The following is a 19,714-nucleotide window of genomic DNA, read 5'->3' on the forward strand; positions in this document are numbered from 1 at the left end:
GATTTGAACATCATAGAATCATACAGAGCAGAAGGAGGCCATTCGGCCCATCGAGTCTGCGCCGGCTCTCTGTAGAGCAATCCAGTCAGTCCCATTCCCCCGCTCTATCCCCGTAGCCCTGCAAGTTTATTTCCCTCAAGTGCCTATCCAGTCTCCCCTTGAAAACATTGAGTGTCTCCGCTTCCACCACTTCCGTCGGCAGCGAGTTCCAGGCCCTCACCACTCGCTGCGTAAAAAAGTTTTTCCTCGCATCCCCCCCCGTATCTCTTGCCCAAAACCTTAAATCTGTGTCCCCTAGTCCTTGTACCATCAACTAGTGAGAACAGCCTTTCCCTGTCTAGCCTATCCAAACCCGTCATAATCTTGCACACCTCTATCAAATCACCCCTCAACCTCCTTTGCTCGAATGAAAACAAATCCAGCTTCTCCAACCTGTCCTTGTAGCTAAGATTCCCCATCCCCGGAACCATTCTGGTAAATCTCCTCTGCACCCTCTCAAAAACATCTGCCGAAACCCGGGATCAAACCAGGGACCTTTAGATTTTCACGTCTCTAACACTCTCCCAACTGAGCTATTTTGGCAGATAGTGCCGCGGGACCTGTTACGTCCACCTGAGAGAGCAATTGGGGCCTCGGTTTAACATCTCATCCGAAAGGCGGCACCTCTGACATGTCGGCCCAACTCTTGAGCTCAAGCCCCTGGAGCGGGGCTTTGAACTCATAACCTTCTGACTCAGAGACGCGAGAGAGCGCTACCCACTGAGCATCTAGCTAACACCGAGTGGGAAATACTTGCACTCCAAAAGTCATTAATTGTGCGACCGCTGTGAGGTGCTTCAACACTCGACAAGATGCCGTATGAATATATCTTATTTTTTTAATAATGTTTACAAGCTTTGGAAAGATATTTTTTTTTAAACCCCAGAGAAACAGCATTTATCGCAGATTCTTTGTCTCACAGGAAGGAACCATCTCCTATTATATTTTTATATAATCGTTCTTGAATTTGAAAGGATTTTCAGTATAAAGAGAGTTGTAATTAAGTATTGGGTGTGGCTGTGCCTTGACTATGTGATAGAATCCATAGTTTGTGTGTGTGTATATATATATATAAAATAAATAATATCCCACCTGTAAAACAAGGGAGGGGGAACACTGTAATGCATTTCTGTGCATACTATTGGTTGCATCTTTTAAGGCAGGACTTAAAAAAAAAACTGCTGCCTGTCCAAAGCGTGGATGAGACGGAAAAAATAGCACTTAATCACAATTTTTTTTTCAACACCCCCAGCCTAAAAGAAACTAACTGCAGAGAGAGAGAGAGCGGTGGAGCTGAAGGTATTGCAGCACGGAGTGCAATACAGAAGAGACCCAAGATCGGTCTTATCTCTGGAACCAGTGGACGCTGCCCAGCCCGGGGATTTCAAGCACCGCCAACAAAACTTGTGTGAACTTTTTTTTCCACATGTTTGGCTACGGATTGTAACTGACCGTCCGGCGTGGGCTCTGTGAATTCGGGTAGCTCCCCCGGGAGATTATGCATTGACCAAAGCAGGTAATGTGACCCGCAGATTTTTTTTTGCTTAATGCATTTTGATCACACATTAGCAATCGGTCGGATTCTTTTTTAATATCACTTGGACCCCATTTTGCATAAAGTGCAGCAGGATGGAGGGAAATGTATTTTGAAAGTTAGATTTGAATGATAACACGAAACTTTTAAATCAACTTCTTCATCGGGTATATTTAACGCCACTCAGGATTTCTTCGCCCAGATTCCAACTTTGTTTTGTAAGTTTAAGCAATTTCCTTAACTTTTATTTTTACAAATGTTTCTTCTTTATAAGTTGTCTTCTGAAGCGTGCCTTCAAACAACGAGATCATTGTGTTGAAGCAACAACTCTTTGATTTTTAACAAAAAAATCTTCACTGTTGGGGAGGGGCGAAGAGTTACTCAGAGATCAGAGTCCAGAAGTTATTCCCGAACCAAGTTTCCCCCGCCCTCCTCCTCCCTCGTTCACACATGCGGCACTCACTCACTCCAGTGCAGTGTTGAGGGAGTGCTGCACTGTCGGAGGTACCGTCTTTCGGATGAGAGGTTAAACCGAGGTCCCGTCTGCTCACTCAGGTAGATGTTAAAGATTCCATTAAACTATTTTGAAGAAGAGCAGGGGGAGTTCTTCCTGGGGCCAGTATTTATCGCTCAACCAACATCACTGAAACAGATGATCTGGTCATTATTGCATTGCTGTTTGTGGGAGCTTGCTGTGCGCAAATTGCTGTGCGCAAATATTGGCCAGGACACCGGGGGATAAACTCCCCTGCTCTTCTTCGAAATAGTGCCATATTGACTACATTACAACAGCGACTACGCTTCAAAAAATACTTCATTGGCTGTAAAGCACGCGTTGGGCCGTTCCCAGGGTCGTGAAAGGCGCTATATAAATGCAAGTTCTCTAATCATAATAACGCACGGGGCAGAACAAGTTTCAAACTCAAAAGAATTCAAAAGCCAGACACACTACGCACTTGACTTTGGTAATCATAGTTTGGGATTAATAATTTCTCCCATCCTCAGTGCGTTAGTTTCAGGTCCCTTTCATGTCTAGTATCGAAATATTGGAATATTAGACAAATTCAAGGATGGATAAGGACCCACAGAAGCTGATCCTTCTTGTAACCTAACTCTCCCATCTCGGCAACCGACTTTGTTTAGGGCAACCCAAAGTCTATGGGGGGAATTGTAACTCCCGCCCGGCGGAAATGGGATGAGGAGACAGTTTAAAAAGGAGCAGCTCGATTATCCGTTCTGTTCCCACGCCTCGGGGATTTTAAGTTTGCTGTTTTTGGCTGGGGATGAGGTGCCTTCCTAAATCATGCGTTTAAAGGAAAAAAGACTTACATTTATATAGCGCCTTTCACAACCTCAGGACGTTCCAAAGTGCTTTACAGCCAATAAAGTACTATTTGAAGTGTAGTCACTGTTGTAATGTAAGAAATACAGCAGCCAATTTGCGCACAGCAAGCTCCCACAAACAGCAATGTGATAATCTGTTTTTTAGTGATGTTGATTGAGGAATAAATATTGACCAGGACACCAGGGATAAACTCCCCTGCTCTTCTTCGAAATATTGCCATAGGATCTTTTACGTCCACCTTTGAGAGCAGACGGGGCCTCGGTTTAACGTCTCATCTGAAAGATGGCACCGCCGACAGTGCAGCACTCCCTCAGCGCTGCACTGGGAGTGTCAGCCTGGATTTTTGTGCTCAAGTCTCTGGAGTGAGACTTGAACCCACAACCTTCTGACTCAGAAGTGAGAGAGTGCGGCCCACTGAGCCAAGGCTGACACGGTGACCTCGTACCTGTATGCAGATCGGGGTCCTATCATAGCCACGGTCGGAGCAAGGTGTACACTGTGGCTGTCCCGCTCACTGAAAGCTGGTCTGAAGACTGAAGTGGACACAAAAGATAAGTGTTAAACTTCCAGTAGCACCGCTTGTAACGGGCGTGTTGGCGTTTGCGCGATGTACCTGCTTTAAGAAGTGGATGGTGAACGTTAAGCGAACACATCAACAACAACAACTTGTATTTGTATAGCGCCTTTAACGTAGCAAAACGTCCCGAGGCACTTCACAGGAGTACTAACACAAAAAATTTGCCACCGAGCCACATAAGGAGATATTAGGGCAGGTGACCAAAAGCTTGGTCAGAGAGGTAGGTTTTGAGGAGCGTCTGAAAGGAGGAAATAGAGGCGGAGAGCTTTAGGGAGGGAATTCCAGAGCTTAGGGCCTCGGCAGCTGAAGGCACGGCCGCCAGTGGTGGAGCGATTATAATCAGGATGCTCAAGAGAGCAGAACTAGAGGAGCGTAGATACCTCCGGGGTGGTGGGGCTGGAGGAGATTACAGCGATAAGGAGGGGGCGAGGCCATGGAGGGATTTGAAAACAAGGATGAGAATTTTGAAATCGAGGCGTTGCTCAACATTGGATGGAGTAAGTGTCACGTGTCTTTGTTCTGGTACTTTGAGCTAATCGATTCGATACAGAAACTGTATCAGCACCAGCCCCTCAGCAATGACTGAGGTTTTAGTTATTGGGAACTCCCTTTGCATTAAAAGTGCTGCCTTTCCAGAACATAAGAGAACTTATCAGCCGCTGTCCACCGTTTGAACCTAATTGTCGCTTGTAAATGGTAGGTCTTTCCCGAGCTGTGAGAATTGAAAACCTGTGATACGTACAATGTAAAAGAAGATGTGTTGAAGGGCGGAATTATGACCAGTTCGCAACAAAGGTTCCACCTCCCGTATCTTGCCTCTGGCCGCGCACTCCAATATCACGATGGTGATGACCACCGTGAGATCCCCAGCCGCCCGAAATTGCCGGGGCGCTTGACGCGTTCTCAGCGGTGCCCTTGTAATTGACTTCAACGGTAATGGCAGGTGGTTAGCGCCATTTGCCTGATATAGGCGGCTGCTCGCGATGAGCGCGGAGGGCGCGAGTGATGGGGACATAGAAACATAGAAGATAGGAGCAGGAGTAGGCCATTTGGCCCCTCGAGTCTGCTCCGCCATTCAATGAGATCATGGCTGATCATCCAAATTCAGTACCCTGTCCCTGCTTTCTCCCCATATCCCTTGATCCCTTTAGCCTTAAGAAATATATCCAACTCCTTCTTGAATATATTTAATGAATTGGCCTCCACTGCCTTCTGTGGTAGAGAATTCCACAGGTTCACCACTCTCTGGGTGAAGAAATTCCTCCTCATCTCAGTCCTAAATGGCTTACCCCTTATCCTTAGACTGTGTATGTTATTCCCAAAATGTGAGGTTTGCACTTTGATTGTGAACACTGATTGTGTCAGCCGTGATTGCGCACCAGACAGTTCCAATTATGAATTCTTCCAATGACTGTAGTCCGGAGATTGCCATTTTATTTGTGGTGTGTGGGTTGACAGTCCCTGTTGGTTGTTTTTTTTTCTCTTTCTGTCTCCAGTTTGGATTTGCCGCCCCCGCAATCCTCTCCCATATTAGCCATGCCAGAAAGGGTGGAGCAACTAACTTCCTCCCACCCTTTCAACACCAGCTTGCAACCGGGAATAGTTCAAGGCATTGTGGTGCTCGGGGTGGGGGGTTTGTCCCTTCGCCAGCTTAACTTCCATTTCATTGGACATCCCGCCCTCCCCCAACTGGGAATGCTCCCTCGGAGTGCCGGTTTGGCTGGCTACATGCAGATGAGCACCGGCGCCTCGCGGTGGTTACAACGAGCGCGCTTCCCTCGCCAGCCGCCCGCTGTACCTAAGACCGGCCCCGAAGATCAAGAAGTTAGGAAGGGCTGAACATCAACTCGGTCGAAGAGACGGGCTTTAAAGAAAGAAAGACTTGCATTTATATAGCGTCTTTCATGACCACCGGATGTCTCAAAGCACTTTATAGCCAATGAAGCACTTTTTTGGAGTGTGGTCACTGTTTTAACATAGGAAACGTGGCAGCCAATTTGTGCACAGTAAGGTCCCACAAACAGCAATGTGATAATGACTGGATAATCTGTTTTAGTGATGTTGTTTGAGGGATAAATATTAGTTAGGACACCAGGGATAACTCCCCTGCTCTTCTTCAGAATAGTGCCCTGGGATCTTTTTGTCCACCTGAGAGAGCAGACGAGGCCTCGGTTTAACGTCTCATCCGAAAGACGGCACCTCCGACAGTGCAGCACTCCCTCAGCACTGCACTGGAGCGTCAGCCTAGCTTTATGTGCGCAAGTTCCTGGAGTGGGACTTGAACCCACGATCTTCTGACTCATAGGTGAATGTGCTGCCCACTGAGCCACAGCTGACACTTAAGGGGGACTTAACGGAGAAGAGGCTGAGGAGGGATTGCCCGAGTGTGGGGGCTCGGTAGCTGAAGGCATGGCCACCAATGATGGGGTGAAGTTGGGGGGTGGGGATGTCCAAATGTTGGAGAAAGGGGTACACAGAGCTCTGGCAGGGGGGACAGGGCTGGGGTGGTTGTAACGCTGGAGGAGGTTCCCGAGATATGGACAACACAAGGACAAACTGACCCATTTGAACTTGGCTTGCGTTGTGGCCAGTTATTACCTGTGACCTTTCTCATGTGTAGGCAGTTGTCCATCACACGTTCTCTTGATGAACTCCTTGCAAAACTGAAGAGGTTGAAGCTGTGGCTTGAAATCCTCCCCCAACCCCAAATTCTTCCTTTCCCGAAGGTGCTGGTCAATGCAGGGGTACAGTTCCATGGGCACCAACCCCGCCCCACCCCCCGCTGATATCTTGCCCAAGTACTCGTCCTTGACGTGTGAACTTAGTTGGTGAGCGTCAGCAGGTTATTGCACCGTGGGAAGCATCAGAGCCAGCTTGACCTCCCTGGACATGCACACCTGCAAACCTTCCACCAGGGGTCAGTGGACAACAATCAATCATGCCAATCTTTGTTGACTTTTCTTCTTCCCTAGGTCTAGGGTATTAAGGCGAATTCTAGTATTTCCACCACTACCCCAGAAAGATCAGCTTAAAAAAAAAACCCAGTAAGAACATAAGAAAATAAGAATTAGGAGCAGGAGTAGGCCATATGGCCCCTCGAGCTTGTCCGCTATTCAATAAGATCATGGCTGATCTTCGACCTCAACTCCACTTTCCCGTCCAATCTCCATATCCCTTGATTCCCCATGAGTCCAAAAATCTATCGCTCTCGGTCTTAAATATACTCAACGATTCAGTATCCACAGCCCTCTGGGGCAGAGAATTCCAAAGATTCACCACCCTCTGAGTGAAGAAGTTCCTCCTCATCTCAGTCTTAAATGGCCGACCCCTTATCCTGAGACAATGCCCCCTAGTTCTAGACTCTCCAGCCAGGGGAAACAACCTCTCAGCATCTACCCTGTCAATCCCCCTCAGAATCTTATATGTTTCAATGAGATCACCTCTCCTTCTAAACTCCAGAGAGTACCGGCTCATTCTACACAATCTCTCCTCATAGGACAACCCTCTCATCCCAGGGATCAATCTAGTGAACCTTTGTTGAACCGCCTCTGAGGCAAGTATATCCTTCCTCAGATAAGGAGACCAAAACTGTGCACAGTACTCCAGGTGTGGTCTTACCAAAGCCCTGTACAATTGTAATAAGACTTCCTTACTCTTGTACAACATTTTATACAGCATCATTAATGTAGCAAAATGACCCAAATAGGCGATTTTTAAATTTGTTTATGGTACGTGGGCATCGCTGGCAAGACCGGCATTTATTGCCCATCCCTAGTTGCCCTTGAGAAGGTGGTGGTGAGCCGCTGCCTTGAACCGCTGCAGTCCGTGTGGTGAAGGTGCTCCCACAGCGCTGTTAGGGAGGGAGTTCCAGGATTTTGACCCAGCGACGATGAAGGAACGGCCGATATATTTCCAAGTCAGGATGGTGTGTGACTTGGAGGGGAACTTGGAGGTGATTTTGCGTATGGGAACAGATGCTAAACCATTGAGGGAGAGATTGGAGGTGTGAGGAATATCTTTGTCGGAGAGATTGGTTTTGAGAAAGCTTTTGAAGGTGAAGAGGCAGAGGCATTTATTGATGGAGTTCCAGAGAGTAGGACTGAGCTTGCTGAAGATTCTTGTACAAATGGGATGGAAGGAGGGAGGTATATTCAAAATGGTGGAATCAGAGCATGAAGCATTGTGAGGGGATACAGGAGCTCACCGAGATAGGGTGGGGAGAGGTAATAGGTGGGATTTCTAGATAAAGACCAGGGGGGGGGGAAATTCAGTTGGTTTGCGCCTCCCGTTAGCACCTTAAGGGGGCGCTAATGGGGTGCAAAGCAACTAGTGCCCATGCGCGGCAATGTATGCGCCGCTCACGAAATTAACCAGACATTTAACGGTGGCGCTAAACACTACCACCACGATCCCCTGCGCCCGCATAAGATCCAAGGAGAGGACATATAAATTGGCCAGAAAAAGCAGTAAACCAGAGGATTGGGAGCAGTTTAGGATTCAGCAAAGGAGGACAAAGGGATTAATTAAGAGGGGGAAAATTGAATATGAGAGTAAGCTTGCAGGGAACATAAAAACTGACTGTAAAAGCTTTTATAGATATCTGAAGAGAAAAAGATTGGTGAAGTCAAGCGTAGGTCCCTTGCAGTCAGAATCAGGGGAATTTATAATGGGGAACAAAGAAATGGCAGACCAATTAAATACATACTTTGGTTCTGTCTTCACAAAGGAGGACACAAATAACCTCCCAAAGATGTCGGGGAACATAGGGTCTGATGAAAGGGAGGAACTGAAAGAAATCAGTATTTGTAGGGAAATGGTGTTCGGGAAATTGATGGGATTGAAGGCCGATAAATCCCCAGGGCCTGATAATCTACATCCTAGGGTACTTAAGGAAGTGGCCCTAGAAATAGTAGTTGCATTGCTGGTCATCTTCCAGAACTCGATAGACTCTGGAACAGTACCCATGGATTGGCAGGTAGCTAATGTTACCCCACTATTCAAAAAAAGGTGGTAGAGAGAAAACGGGGAATTACAGACCGGTAAGCCTGACATCGGTAGTGGGGAAAATGCTAGAGTCCATTATAAAAGATGTAATAGCAGGGCACTTGAAAAAAAGTGACAGGATCGGACAAAGTCAGCATGGATTTACAAAAGGTAAACCGTGCTTGACTAATCTACTGGAATTTTTTGAGGATGTAACTGGTAAAATAGATAAGAAAGAACCAGTGGATGTGGTGTATTTGGACTTTCAGAAGGCTTTCGATAAGGTCCCGCATAAGAGATTAGCATGTAAAGTTAAGGCACATGGGATTGGGGGCAAGGTATTGACTTGGATAGAGAACTGGTTGGCAGACAGAAAGCAAAGAGTTGGAATAAACGGGTCTTTTTCCGAGTGGCAGGCAGTGACTAGTGGGGTACCGCAGGGATTGGTCCTTGGACCCCAGCTATTCACAATATATATTAATGATCTAGACAAGGGAACTAGATGTAATATCTCCAAATTTGCAGACGACACAAAGCTGGGTGGGCATGTGTGCTGTGAGGAGGATGCCGAGAAACTACAGGATGATTTGGACAGGTTGGGTGATTGGGCAGAAGCATGGCAGATGCAATATAACGTGGATAAATGTGAGGTTATCCACTTTGGTGGCAAAAACAGGAAGGCAGATTATTACCTGAATGGCAATAGATTGGGAGAAGGGGAAGTGCAATGAGACCTGGGTGTCCTTGTGCACCAGTCGCTGAAGGTAAGCATGCAGGTGCAGCAGGCGGTTAAGAAGGCAAATGGTATGTTGGCCTTCGTAGCGAGAGGGTTTGAGTACAGGAACAAGGATGTCTTGCTGCAGTTGTACAGGGCCTTGGTGAGACCACATCTTGAGTATTGTGTGCAGTTTTGGTCACCTTATCTGAGGAAGGATGTTCTTGCCATGGAAGGAGTTCAGCGAAGGTTCACCAGGCTGATACCTGGGATGGCAAGAATGACATATGAGGAGAGATTGGGTCGATTGGGCTTGTACTCGCTGGAGTTTAGAAGAATGAGAGGGGATCTCATTGAAACTTATAAAATTCTGCCAGGACTGGACAGACTAGATGCAGGAAGGATGTTCCCGATGGTCGGGGAGTCCAGAACCAGGGGTCACAGTCTAAGGATAAGGGGTAGGCCATTTAGGGCAGAAATGAGGAGGAATTTCTTCACCCAGAGAGTGGTGAACCTGTGGAATTCTCTACCACAGAAGGCAGTAGAGGCCAATACATTTAATAATATTCAAGAAGGAGTTGGATATATTTCTTAAGGCTAAAGGGATCAAGGGGTATGGGGAGAAAGCAGGGACCAGGTACTGAATTTGGATGATCAGCCATGATCGCATTGAATGGTGGAGCAGGCTCGAGGGGCCGAATGGCCGACTCCTGCTCCTATCTTCTATGTTTCTATGTAGATCCTGATGTCAGTCGAGCGTGCATCGCCCCGCTAATGCCCCGGACCGGATAGTGAGTGGCCCCCCCTGCCTTACCGCCTGCCGCTAGCAACGACAGGTTGAGGGAGCGTTTTGCAGTCAGGAAGGGAGTGGGGGAGCGCTATTTAAAGGCGACCCCTTCCTGCCTTTTTTTGTTGGTGACATTTTTGCACCACGCATTCTGAGAGAGAGAGAGAGAGACTTCTGGAGAGATTCAACGCTGTGTGAAGGAGTTTTGGGTACTGAGCAGCACTTTGCAGGTTCTTTTTGATTTGCCCTTGTATCGATTTAGAAGAAACTATGGGGGCTGCACTCTGAGCTCTTTCTCTGGGCCTCTCCATTGTTCTTTCCAGCAGATTTGATGTGCAGGTCTCTCCAGGCCGAGATTCAAGGCTGCGTTGAGTAGGGTGTGGATGGAGAGCAAGACGGGGGGTGGTGGGGGGGAGGGGTTGAAGGGTTGTAAACCCTCTCAGATTTCCTGGGAGTCTGCCACAATTGGGCATGAAACGACTGAGCGCTGATGCTAGAGGCCCGGGAGAGGTATGCACTTTAAATTTCCCGCCGCAGAAGTGCCCCCCTCCCAGCTCCGTGACATCACTGGCTCCCATTACAGGGATGTCTCTGGCTTGGTGATGTTACTCCCTAACTACCGCAATGGCAGAGAGCCGGATCGAGCTTCGGGATCACTGGGAAACGGGACCGGCTGGGGGAGTCAACAGCCTGGAGTCCGGGGGTGGGTGGGGAGGGAAGGAAAGAGAGGGGGCATGGGCAGAGGTGCAGGGCTGGGTTGGAAAAGGGTGAACAGGGACTCGGGAGCAGAGGTTTGGGCTCCGGAGGCGGGGGCCAGTGGTGGTGGGGACGGGGGGTGGGCAGCGGGCGATTGGGGTTGGAGGGTAAGTGACTGAAAGTGGACTGGGGGTCGGGAGAGACGAGACATGGGACTGGAGGTCAGGGGAAGAATGGGAGTTGGGGAATGGGGATTCTAGGGGGAGAATGAGAGACTGGGGAATGAGGATCCGGGAATGGGGTGTCAGGTGGAGTGGGGGAGAATGAGGGCTCGGAGAGCGAGGGAGACTAGAGAATAGGGGTCAGAGATTGAGGCTAGGGTGGGGAAGAGAGGGAGACTGGAGAATAGGGGTCAGGGGATGGAGGCTCGAGTGGGTAAATAGAAGGGGATTGGGGGTCGGTGGGATTGAGGCTAGGGTGGGGGGAGAGGGAGACTGGGCGGGGGTGGGTGTGGAGGGGCCAGAATGTCCTGCAGAGCTGAGAGCAGCAACGCGATCCATCTGGGTTCGTCATCGGGCCCTTCACGAAACATAATCCTTTAAAAAATGATTTAAAGAATTCTGACGTTTGATTTTGAGACCCCTTTCAAGTTCCTCCTGTTTTTGGTCAGTTTGACCAACATGAGCTCCAACACGTTTCATGACCTGTGTGAAGTTGAGCCGGTTTAAAGTGCTTCTGACAAAGCATTGAGCAGTTAATCCCGTTTTCTGAACTGGCAATCTGGCGTTGCAAAGTGAGGCCAAAGCTGGGCTGGCGGTGGGCGGTGTCGCGGGGAGTAGTTTGTGGGCCAGGTTCTGTGCTGGAACATCCAGTGTCCGCACCACACCGCTGTCCCACCATATTGAATCTGTAGCAATAATCATAGAATCATAGAAATTTATGGCACAGAAGGAGGCCATTCGGCCCATCGTGTCTGTGCCGGCTGACAAAGAGCTATCCAGCCTAATCCCACTTCCCAGCTCTTGGTCCGTAGCCCTGTAGGTTACGGCACTTCAAGTGCATATCCAAGTACTTTTTAAATGTGATGAGGGTTTCTGCCTCTACCACCCTTTCAGGCAGTGAGTTCCAGACCCCCACCACCCTCTGGGTGAAAACAGTTCTCCTCAAATCCCCTCTAATCCTTCCACCAATTACTTTAAATCTATGTCCCCTGGTTATTGCCCTGTCTGCTTTTAAAAAAAAGAAAATGTTGCATTTCTATCGCACCTTTCACAACCACCGCAATGTCCCAAGGTGCTTTACAGCCAATGAAGTACTTTTTGAAGTGTAGTTACTGTTGTAATGTGGGAAACGCGGCAGCCAATTTGCGCACAGCAAGCTCCCACCAACAGCAATGTGATAATGACCAGATCATCTGTTTTTGTGATGTTGATTGAGGGATAAATATTGGCCAGGGCACCGGGGATAACTCCCCTGCTCTTCTTCGAATTAGTGCCGTGGGATCTTTTACGTCCACCTGAGAGAGAGCAGACGGGGCTTTGGTTTAATATCACATCCGAAAGACGGCACCTCCGACAGTGCAGCACTCCCTCAGCACTGCACTGGAGTGTCAGTCTAGATTTTTGTGCTCAAGTCTCTGTGAACCCACAACCTTCTGACTCATCAAGGTGAGGGTGCTACCCTCTGAGCCATGGCCGACAGTGAAGGAAATAGTTCCTTCCTATCCACTCTATCTAGGCCCCTCATAATTTTATACACCCCAATTAAATCTCCCCTCAGCCTCCTCTGTTCCAAAGAAAACAACCCCAGCCAATCCAATCTTTCCTCATAGCTGACAACAACAACTTGTATTTAAATAGCACCTTTAAAGAAGTAAAACATCCCAAGGCGCTTCACCAGAACAGAATCAGACAAATGTTGACACCGATCCACATAAGGAGATATTAGGGCAGGTGACCAGAAGCTTGGCCAAAGAGGTAGGTTTTAAGGAGCGTCTTAAAGAAGGAAAGAGAGGTAGAGAGGCGGAGAGATTTAGGGAGGGAATTCCAGAGCTTAGGGCCTGGGCAACAGAAGGCACAGCTGCCAAGTGTAGAGCGAAGGAAGTGGGGGAAGATACTTCTGTCGCTACTAAATTAAAACTAGTAAGGTTCGAGATTTATGGCTGCAGACGTGATTAGTGACTGGGGATTGCCATTGTGCTGCCAGTTCAATATTCTATTCATATTACAACACTGCTTCCGGAGGCAGCCCTTGTATTCAGGTTTATGTATAAATGAGGTGGTGTTCATGTCATCCTCCGGGGGCAGGGGATGCCACTTCATAAGACGGAGTCAGCCGCGGCTCAGTATGGTCGCACTCTCGTCTCTGAGTTAGAAGGTTGTGGGTTCAAGCCCCACTCCAGAGGCTTCAGCACAAAAAAACTACGCTGACAGTACTGAGGGAGTGCTGCACTGTAGGAGGTGCCATCTTTCGGATGAGACGTTAAACCGAGGCCCCGTCTGCTCTCTCAGGTGGATGTAAACGATCCCATGGCTGTCCATCCAAGAAGAGCAGGGGCGTTCTCCCTGGTGTCCTGGCCAATATCATCAAAACAGATCACCCGGTCATTATCACATTGCTGTTTGTGGGATCTTGCTGCAGGCACATTGGCTGCTGTTTTTCCTACATTGCAGCAGCGACTACACTTCAAAAAGTACTTAATTGGCTGTGAAGTGCTTTGGGACATCCTGAGGTCGTGAAAGGTGCCATCAGAAATTGGTCTGCAATGCAACAGCTGCATAGCAGTGTGGAGCGTCAGGCTAGACTTTACACTTCAAGTCTCTGGAGTGGGACTTGAACCCATGTCCTTCTGACTCAGAGGCAAGAGTGCCACCCACCCTAAGCCACGGCCACCACCCTTCTCCGAGACTGAGAGGCAGTAGCTAGTTTTTCACCCCTGTGGTGGCAGTAGAACGGCCTCATTTACATTTCAGCTCTCTGGCTGATGAATGCGGAGACCCAGGGCTGGATTTTTCTCAGCCCCGAGGAGGCGGGTATGGAGGCAGGACTGCCGGTAAAGTTGCAGAATTCGGGGGCGGGTGACAAACCCGCCCCCAGCTCGCCTCCGTGCTAGGAGGCGGGAAGCCGTCCTGCCCCAGGTCCCGTATCCTCGAGGTGGGAAGGGATTACTGCCTGTTAACAGGTAGTTAACAGAGAGAAAATAGGATTATCCCCGTTTTTCGCTCTGAAATAGCAGGCTTCCTGACCCCGCCAGGGTGTAGGAAACGAGTAGGAGGTCTGCGGGGGTCGGAGGGGTCTGAGTGCAATGTAGAGGTGAGTGATGGGTGCAAGTGTGGAGTGGTAAATATGTAAGGTGAGTGTAAAGTGTTAGAAAATGTTCACTTACCTTTGTTTCTGCCTACAGCCTTCAGCCGCTGTGGAGCCGGAGTCCCGACATCTCTATTGTAGATTTCACAGACTGGCTGTTGGAACCTCCGAACCAACAGTCAGGTGATTTCTGCAAAGTTGAAAGGTTTGATGAGTCCTGAACACAAGGAATCATCAAACTACACAGAATGTCAGTGTTTGACAGCTCCACAGAGCTGTCAAACGATGACATTTCTTCTTTTAAAAGTTCTTGACAGATGGCACATCATACGTTGACGTGCTCTGTCACAGACTTCCCCCTAATTGGCCTGCTGAGCCCGCTGGGCGGGCTTAACAAGGTCAGTCAGGGGAAAATCCCGCTGGTTGGCCAGAAGCTGATGGAGGCGGGATTGAAAGCTGGCAAGCAGCAGTCCCGCCTCCAGAAGCTTCTCATTGACAAAATTCAGCCCCTAGAGTGGAAAGATGCAAGACCGTCTCCCTCAGTGCAGCTTGCTGCAACAACAGGCCTTAATCCGAAGGCAGATTGGTGAACTCACCATTTTTTTGGGGGCCTACGATGCAGTTGGTTTTGTGCAGCTCAGGCCGTTTACACTGAGCGTAGCCAATTGCGGGAGAAATGTTAAGAGTTATGAGGGGAGGTTGGAAAAGTTAGGACTGTTCTCCTTGGAACAGAGAAGGTCAAGAGGTGAACTAATCGAGGTTTTCAAGATGATGAGAGGTTTTGATAGAGTAGAGAGAGAAAAATTATTCCCTCTGGTGAATGGATCAATCACCAGAGGTCATAGATTCAAAATCATTGGCAAAAGATCTAGAGGGGAGATGAGGAGAAATTTTTTTCACTCGGAGAGTTATCGGGATCTGGAATGCGCGACCTGAGAAGGTGGTGGAAGCTGATTCCATCAATCAGGGAAGTTCTCCCTGGTGTCCTGGGCCAATATTTATCCCTCAATCAACATCAGTAAAACAGATTATCTGATCATTATCACATTGCTGTTTGTGGGAGCTTGCTGTGCGCAAATTGGCTGCCGCGTTTCCCACATTACAACAGTGACTACACTTCAAAAAGTACTTCATTGGCTGTAAAGCACTTTGAGATGTCCGGTGACCGTGAAAGGCGCTATAGAAATGCAAGTCTTTTTCTTTCTTTATATAATTTTAAAAGGGAATTGGACAGGTACTTGAGGATGTAGGGTTACGGACAAAAAGCGGGGATATGGGACAAATGTTCCCTCTAATTTTGTTTGGCCCTGCGCGGCTCCTTTACCGGGCTGCACGTGCCACTCACGCGCGGTTTTTCTATTGAAAAGCCGGTAAGCCGGCTGCGCAGGTTCCCTGGAGCGCAGCACGGCCAGGGAACGTTGTGTGGGACTACGCACGACAACTCTTTCAAAGATCCACCACAGGCACGACGGGCCGAATGGTCTCCTTCTGTGCTGTAAGCTTCTACGATTCTATGAATTGTGCAACTGCGCTGGGCTGCACTCCTATCACGTCAAGGCGCCTACAACAGGGTCTGCCCTCACCGGATTTTGGGGACACACTCTTCCTGATGTGTGTTACCTCGCTGGAGAATTGTCCGACAAAGTCTTCAAACTGAGAGTTGTCTCGGCAAGATACTTTTGCTCTTGTGCGGAGATGGGCCTTTTGGGATTTAAAAACAGGAAACTGTTTGTCTCCCTGTTGGCCGTACAGCTCAGAGCATCCTGACAGATTCTGGCAATGCTATCATTCTTGGGCACACTCCACCGTCCTTGGCTTGATAGTTTATCCTCTTATGTCAACATGTTGAAAAAATAAACCAGTCTTCTCTCTTCGATTTTCCACAGGAATAAGCTCTGACAAACAAAAAAACTCAAACACATTTGAAATTTCACCGTGGCTCTTCTCCAGCCTACGCCAGCAAGTCCCACATTGCAGCTTGCACCCTCTGCTCTTTCAACTGTAGTCTATTCCGCATCCCGGCTCTCCTGCTCCCCCAACCCCATCCTTCTGCCATGGATGGAAGAGGCCACAGCCACCTGCAACTCTGGAATTCCCTTCCTGCGCCTCTACATCTTGCTACCTCTCCCCCCAGCTTCAAAGACCTCCTCAAAACCTACCCCTTTCACCATCCCGTCACACCATCTCTCCTACTTCTAGTTTGGTGTTCACAGCTCCCGCTGTAAAGCGCCGTGGGGTCCTTGCGTTATGTCTGTCATGGCTCAGTGGGCAGCACCCTCGCCTCTGCCTCAGATACGTCATGGCTTCAAGTCCCCATCCAGAGACTTGAGCACAAAAATCTAGGCTGACACTCCCAGTGCCAGTACTGAGGGAGTGCTGCACTGTCGGAGGTGCTGTCTTTCGGATGAGACGTTAAACCGAGGCCCCGTCTGCTCTCTCAGGTGGACGTAAAAGACCCCATGGCACTATTTCGAAGAAGACCAGGGGAGTTATCCCTGGTGTCCTGACCAATATTTATCCTTCAACCAACACAACAAAAACAGATTATCTGGTCATTATCACATTGCTGTTTGTGGGAGCTTGCTGTGCGCAAATTGACTGCTGTGTTTCCTACATTACAACAGTGACTACACTTCAAAAATACTTGATTGGCTGTAAAGTGCTTTGGGATGCCATGAGGTTGAGTCTTTTTATGCACAAGTGTTTATAAATACGAGCTGTGTTATTGTCCAATCAGTCTTGATATGTAATGAGGTGTTAAGCGCTTCGGTAAGTTTATGGGTAAATGCACCCTGTGACATGGATCGGAGCTATACTGCCCAGGAAGGTACCAGGCTCTGCTTCGCCAGGTGATCGCAAGCAAGGTGGAAATAAGAATGCAGCGATTGGCTAAAGTTCCACGAGGATGGGAGGGGAATAATCAGCCAAGGTTCCTGCTTCTAGAACTTTCCTCTCTTTATAAGAATTAGGAGCGGGAGTCAGCCATTCGGCCCCTCGAGCCTGCTCCGCCACACGGCCCCTCGAGCCTGCTCCGCCACACGGCCCCTCGAGCCTGCTCCGCCACACGGCCCCTCGAGCCTGCTCCGCCACACGGCCCCTCGAGCCTGCTCCGCCACACGGCCCCTCGAGCCTGCTCCGCCACACGGCCCCTCGAGCCTGCTCTGCCATTCAGTAAGATCATGGCTGATCTTCAACCTCAACTCCACTTTCCCGCCTGATCTCCATTTCCCTTGATTCCCCTAGAGTCCAAAAGTTTATTGATCTCAGCCTTGATTATACTCAACGACTGAGCCTCCACAGCCCTCTGGGGCAGTGAATTCCAATGATTCACAACCCTCTGAGTGAAGAAATTCCTCCTCGTCTCAGTCCTAAATGGCCGACCCCTTATTCTGAGACCATACCCCCCGTTCTAGACTCTCCAGCCAGGGGAAACAACCTCTCAGCATCTACCCTGTCAATCCCCCTCAGAATCTTATATGTTTCAATGATCTCACCTCATCAATTCCATATTCCTGCATGTTTGTTCTTTTTCTCCCCCTTCCCAATTTTCCCCTCTTCTCTCGGGAAGGTACTGGCTCTTGCTGGTGGGTACAATTCTGTCAAATGTTGACATCCACCCAGTAAATTACCAATGTGGCTGACCTTCATGTGTCAGCCTAGAGAGTGAGTGTCAGCAAGCTGTTGGGATATGTGACCTATCCCAGCTGATACTGATCCTCGACTCATACACACGGGGTGGGAGCACAGCAAAGTAGCCGGGACGGAAAGCATAGGTTGCGCGGCAAAACATTTTTTAGCAGCCTGTATTGTACCAGTTGTACATGTACACTACAAATGCAAAACAAATGAGAACTCCCCTGCTCTACTTCGAAATATTGCCGTGGGATCTTTTGCGTCCACCTGAGCGGGCAGCCGGGACTCTCTGTTAAACGTCTCATCCGAAAGCCGGCAAAGCGGAGAGGTTTAGTGCGGGAATTCCAAGGGGAATGATCTGGATGGCTGAGTGGCCTTTTCTGGCTCTTGGGTCATACGATGGCTTTATTATACACCTTTGATGATTGTTGCATAAGAATCCAGCGTGAAGCTACCGGTGTGGGCCAGTATTGGTGTCGTTTGTACTTGCAGCGCCACCAATCCAAATACCACTAGTGAAAGCCAGGTAGTCATATTCCGTTGTTACGGATTTTTATAAAAACTAATTAATAGTGGATTAACAGCCTGCATGGTGAGATACTGAGCAGTACAGAGCAGGAAAGCCTACGTTCTGGTCTGGTCTCTAGTCTGTGCTGAGTTGACCAGTAACAGGCAGCGTTCCCTTTAAGCTGCACGGCCGCACAACCAATGTTCCCTGTTACATCGTTATATTATTACATCGTTAAATGGAACTACTTGTTACATCGTTAAATGGAACTACTTGTTACATCGTTAAATGGAACTACTTGTTACATCGTTATATGGAACTACTTTGGTTAGTGTATTTATATTGCTATGTGGCACACTGTGAAAGGCAGTGCGCAGGGCAAGGTCGGACATCTTGTATCACTCCGCACCATGCGGCAGCAACATCATAAAAGCAAGACTACAACTGAGTAAAAGTCGTAAACTCAAATGAGTTAAAAGTGCCTGTATTACATAGTAATAAGAATACAAGGAGACACAACATTCCCTCTACATTTTCTTTCGTGGGGGTCCCTTTAACTGGCTGCGCGGCCCATTCAAATGTGCGGGTGCGCGGTTTCATCCGTGTAAACGCCGGACTGCGGCTTAGCGGCAACGTTTCGCGCCAGGCTCTTGAGTTCCCGCGCAGCCGGCGAGCCAGCTTTTAAATTGAAAAAAGAAGCGCGCACGTGCGGAATTTTGAATGGACCGCGCGGCCCCCCGCCCAAAAAAAAAATCTCGGAACATTGGTAACAGGTCTGGTGCTGGTGGGAGCGTGCGACAGAGGGCCTCAGCCTATCTGGGCTAGGGAGAGGACAATATCAGCCGGGGTCGCTGTTGCCGTTACACCGTGCTAACCCGCTGCTAAGTATGCCTGAGGACTTTGTGCGAAGAAATGATCAGGTTTGGCCGCTATGCCTCCCGTAGTCGAATAGCCTACCGGCACTAGCTGTCTGGCTGCTGCTGCCCTAGGAATTTTATTCCAATAACAGCAAGCCCCTTACAAAGGGCAGATAATTGGCTTGAACTAAATATCGCAATTTATTTTTTCCGCGTTTAAATACCTTGTCGGCAGTCGGAGGCGGGCAAGCAGCGCGCTGCATGCATTTTGAGCCTTGCGGCTCCGCAGCAATGCATGCGAGCAACAGCTGACCACCGGCACCGGCGCTGCACGCAGACAGTCGCACAGCGTTCCTGTGTTCCAAGCGCGCACGGAGGAGGGAATCCCAGCGGAAGGCATTTAAATTGGAGCTTGCGGGCCTGAAATTTGCTGGACTGAAATCAGAATGAAAGACACTGTTGGGCCAATTTCCTTTATCTGTCCGATCTAATAAGACGTTACAAATGGGAGGTCTTTCTGTCACAGGTTCATGTAACAGTCTATCTGTTCTGGGGCGGGGGGGGGGGGGGAATTTGCACTCCACTTAGCCAAGCGATAACTCACTGTAGATGGAAAATGGAAAGTAATCTGCTAAATGGATTCTCACTTAATGGGAACCAGCTGTACTCGGCATTCCTCGAGGTTGGACAGATTCTGAAACTTGTCTGAGGTGGGCTTTTAAAGGAAAACAAGA

The 19,714-nt window shown here is 48.8% G+C and overlaps 1 protein-coding gene across 1 annotated transcript in view; it reads left to right on the forward strand.

Annotated features, from left to right (window-relative positions):
• The first annotated feature begins 1,182 nt into the window (after positions 1 to 1,182).
• The window catches only part of col7a1 (collagen, type VII, alpha 1), a 418,430-nt gene continuing 399,898 nt past the window's right edge, over positions 1,183 to 19,714 (forward strand). Inside the window, exon 1 of the mRNA XM_086000010.1 lies at positions 1,183 to 1,555. The gene's annotated coding sequence lies outside the window, so the exon portion shown is untranslated. The remainder of the gene's footprint in view (positions 1,556 to 19,714) is intronic.

This window comes from Somniosus microcephalus, chromosome 11 (genome assembly GCF_052327205.1).
Source record: "Somniosus microcephalus isolate GS21.2 chromosome 11, FLI_Smic_1.0, whole genome shotgun sequence".
In the NCBI taxonomy this organism is placed as follows: Eukaryota; Metazoa; Chordata; class Chondrichthyes; order Squaliformes; family Somniosidae; genus Somniosus; species Somniosus microcephalus.